Consider the following 4,645-nt stretch of genomic DNA (forward strand, 5'->3'; position numbering starts at 1 on the left):
AGGATCACAAACCGTTCAAAGCATCATATTATTGTTCTCCGGCACAAATACAGTAGCAAGTCGAATGAGGAAAAATATTGCAGCTACAGAGGACAGAACATTCGATTACCTCCCTACATAAAATCAGGACGTACTTTTTTAGTTGTTCAGCCACATCTCATCTCATCGCAAAACTTTATTCCACTACCTTTTACCAATATTGAAGACCGGTTCCCAGAATTTTTACCGGGAAGTGAATAGGTCTCCATGGGAATCGGCTTGGAATCAGTCAGGTAAGGCCAATTCGATTAGGGGATAAATCTGCGATTTCAATGCTCTCCATTCTTTTAACCACAAACTAAAGCTTGAGTTCTTAGCCAGAACATCAGCAGACGCCTCTTTTCCATCAAACAGCTTCATTGCATATGCTTCGAACTCATTGAGTCTGTCCCGAAGAAAAGCCAGATTATTTGGGTTGCTTTCACTTTTAATTTTGTCCAGCCACTCCTTTGCTTCCTCCACCCTTGCCCAAAAGCAAGTGTCTTGGGTCAAGCTTGCGTACTTGGTCCTCCTATTGCCCAATTTCTCGATAACAACTCTCTCAGTCCACCACTGATTGAAAATTTCGTATCTCCTCTCTCTTCCATTACTTATGTAGTGGCCTTTCTTCATATGCATCCCCGACCGATAATACTCCGCGATGTCTAGTGGCTCCACGAGGAGCTTATAGAGCTGCGACTCCTCAATTACCCATTCTAAACTTTTGTGAAAGTTGAGTGGGAGCTTGTTCCTATCCATCATGCTTACGACACCATCCCAAAAGGCCTTAAGCATAATTCGGTTCTTGTTTATATGTGATTCTCTCTTTGAGGCCCCCTTTGCTTGAAAGAATCATAGTATCCTCTTTGCTTGTCGGAGTTATCGCAACAAGCTTTATACCACTGTATCTCCGCCCTGTAAGGAGCAATTTTGGATAGCTTAGTGGCTAAATAGGCGGCGTTTAGGTTTGGGTGGCGCTCCTTCTCCCTTGCCATCTTCAAACAATCTTTTGCCATTAGTGCAATCAATACCTACAAAGTAAAGGTGAAAGAATCTTTAAACTCAGAGAAATTGCACTTGGGAATAAAAAGCATACATTAATACATTTATAGATCGCGGTCCCTTGTCAATCTAAGGTGCCGTCCCTACCTGTTGAGATGTCCCCAAGGAGTTCAAAGCCATCGAAAGACTTGCTTCATAGCTTGATTCAGAGAGATATCCTTCTATGAACCTTCTCCCCAAAGACTGAAGAGAAAGTCTCTCTACATACCACCCATACTTCAGGTGCTCCTCAATAACACAACTTGGAGAGCTTGTCCTTAGCATCAAATGCATCATCTTCTTGACCAATACAGCGTTGTCCAAACAAATCATGCCCTCCTCTGAACAAAACAAGTAATTCCCTAAGGGCCAAAATGACCTCCATCTCGAGCCTTCCCCTGCTTGCGCCAAGCGCTCCATGTTGGCCGCAGCAAAGGAAAATAGCCATGCCTTGTCTTCTTCAGTTAATTGGAAGTCAGTGAGATTCATAGAGTTTGGTGACATCATAAACGTGTACCAAAATCTTATGAGGGCCTTCCAATGGGGAGTTTGAATAAGTGATTGGTCGAGAGATAACCTCGGCAATATATCGTGCGTTGCCACGACATTGCAAAAGCTGTTGGCCCATCTTTCGCGGAGAATAGCTCGCGAAAGTGACTCATTACCAAGGAAAGGAGAGCCGAAACCAATGCACAGGACTGAGGGTGGGAAGATGGATTTGAGGAAGGAGAGAAGCGAAAGAGCTATGAGAAATGCGACTGATCCTCCTATGGAGTGGCCTGTGATCACTATTGACTTGGTTTTATCCAACAAGCTATCAATCTGCATACATATTTAAGAATTCCTAAAATCCGATTAAAAGCTTTTGGAAAAATCTCAATTACAACGCTTCACTGAAAAATCAACTCGCACCATATCATGTCCGATTAGAAGAGTTACATGAATAGATTGAATATGAAATGATTGATCATATTGCAATTGCTCAACATACGGAACCGTTTATTAAGCAAGTCAAAACAACACTAACATGTTCAACAAACTAATGATAAGTGTGCAAGTATGTTTTAACACGTGCATAGGATGTATTTATATGTATGGCCCTTTTATTTAGATAATCTCATGAGAAGAGCACCATTCATGACCAAGAAATTTGTCTCATGAACGGTTCGGTTTGATATACTCCAAACCAATCATCAGATCCACAGTAATTCAAAATTCGGACCTAGAGGTTATCAAGGACCAAATGGGCCATTAGAGCCGTTGTCCATACTTGATCAACGTGGATAGGCCCGAAGGACAAAGTCATGGGACCGAGCTTGGCCAGCGCACTTCGGACAGCCCATGCCTTAATAAAGTTTGGGTTAATACCCTAAAAAACCCCCCAAATTATTTTTTTGACCATGAAAAACCCCAAATTGGTACACATGTGACGAATTTACCTTGATTGACCATAAAAAATCATAAACTGGTACATTTATGACAAATTTATTTCAAATTTATTTATTCGATCGCCAAAAACCTCAAACTGCTAAATTTGTGACAAATATACCATCCGCTAAATTGGATTAATACCACAAAAAATCACAAAAATTGTAAACTACAACAAACAGAGCGTAAAATCCCAAATTTATATACCAATCAACTATTACGTGTCATTTAAATTAATAATATAACAATAAAATTTAACGAAACCTGACAGAGAGTAAATTTATCATAAGTATACCGGTTTGGGGTAAATTTGTCAAAGATATACTAGTTTGGGGTTTTTGGAGGTAAAAAAAATAGTTTGGGGTAAATTTGCCGCAAGTGTACCGATTTTGGGTTTTTCGGGATATTAATCCACAAAGTTTAATACTTTAAGCTAAAATTCCAAATAATAATACAAAGTGCTCATATATTCTCAAATAAAGATATGAAGTGAACATTCTTTCAAATAAGGGTCTAATGTGCTTTCTCTTTTTATCAAATAAGAGTGTGAACTTGCCAGCTAGTAAAGGGCAATTCCGTCGATTTAATTTTTTTCCTTATTCTATTTTTTCATTTAAAAACAAAATAAATAAATAAAAACTTAAAAAATAAGAAGGAAAAATACAAGCAGGCGGGAGCCCGCCTATGGCTCTGCCCCATTAGTGATGGGACGGATACCGCCTATATTTTTCCTTATCTTTAAAAAAAAAAAATCTAATCTAATTTGATTTAAATTTAAATTGTGTTTGGAAAAAAATATTTCTTGATTAGCTGGAATTTTTTGTTGGCCGACAAGGTTAGGCCTTTAATCAAAATAACCATAATCATTTTAGGCTCTTTTTTAGACCGATATGGCAACTTTATGCCCTTATATGAAATAATTTTTACTTTAAACTTTTATTTGAAAAAATGATAGCACTTTGAGCTCTTATTTGGAACGATAATGTAATCGTGGGAAAAAAAAGAGCTCTAGAATGAAAAGGAAATAAGGTATATGTCACCAGAGATGTTGCCGTCACGAAAGTTTGAGATAGCTTCAAGATAGAAGTTCATAAATAAAAATACAAATAAAAATTAACCATTAGCGTCATCAGTCTCACAAAAGTTTTATAAGATTAGCTTTTTCGAAAAGAGTCAACGACGATATGAAAATATAATTTTGTATTTCTAATGAATTTGGAAAAATATGTAGAACCTAGAAAGGCTAGGAAAAATTATAGGAATTACTAATCTTAGAATGTAGTTTGACGAAAATCGTCATTGATTTTCCTGAGTGATCCGATTAGTCGTGGGATATCTCTCTCTCTTTTTTACTTTATTTTTGGTCAGATAAAGTAAAAAAGAAATAAATGAATAAATAAAGTAAAGTTGTTGCCGATGAACTAGCCTGGCTCTGAAGATCATTGCGCGAATGATAATGAAGGAAGCGGTGAAGCACTCCGGAGTGAACCATGACGGGCTCTTCACCTTCGTAGCGGCGTGTCAGCGCCGCGAACAGCCCGTGGCCTGCTGCATCCAGCGGCGCCAGCATGGTGCAGCTCGGATCCCAACCGAGCACCGGCATCTCTTGGACGCCCGAGAATGCCACGTACCCCACGCCCCCGACTTGCTCCACCACGAAGGCACCGCTCCCCATCGCATTCGCCGCGCTGCACAGCCTCCACGCCTCCTTCAGCAGCGGCGTCGAAGCCAGGAAAGTCCCCATCATCTCGCTTGTCTCAAACCTTTCCAAGACAACAAAGGAAAAGGAAAAGAGAAGCAAAAACAGAGCAAAAAGGTTAAGGAAAGAAGAGCAGTTTGAAACATGGAAACGCCGGAGATTGAGGAGAGCAGGAGAAGGGAGGAGATTGTTACGATGAAGCTTCGGCGTCCATGATTCAGCCGTCGTGCTCAGTCGTATGCAACTCCGTTCGGTTCCCGACAATGCTATGGCTTCTTAAGCGAAAGCAGTTTTGCACCCGTTTCTCTTCTCAGTGTTGCATAACGATTCTAATAAAGCCACGTCAAAGCACTAGGGAGAGAGAGAGAGAGAGAGAGAGAGAGAGAGAGAGAGAGAACGAGTTGCTTTCGTAATTTACGATCACTTGGGGGACATTTCCGAAACACGGTACGAGCTGGC

At 40.2% G+C, this 4,645-nt stretch overlaps 1 pseudogene; it reads right to left on the minus strand.

Annotated features, from left to right (window-relative positions):
- Nucleotides 1-264: 264 nt before the first annotated feature.
- LOC104417943 lies at nt 265-4,231 on the minus strand (annotated as a pseudogene).
- Nucleotides 4,232-4,645: the final 414 nt, after the last annotated feature.

Source organism: Eucalyptus grandis, chromosome 8 (assembly GCF_016545825.1).
Source record: "Eucalyptus grandis isolate ANBG69807.140 chromosome 8, ASM1654582v1, whole genome shotgun sequence".
NCBI classification, from domain to species: Eukaryota; Viridiplantae; Streptophyta; class Magnoliopsida; order Myrtales; family Myrtaceae; genus Eucalyptus; species Eucalyptus grandis.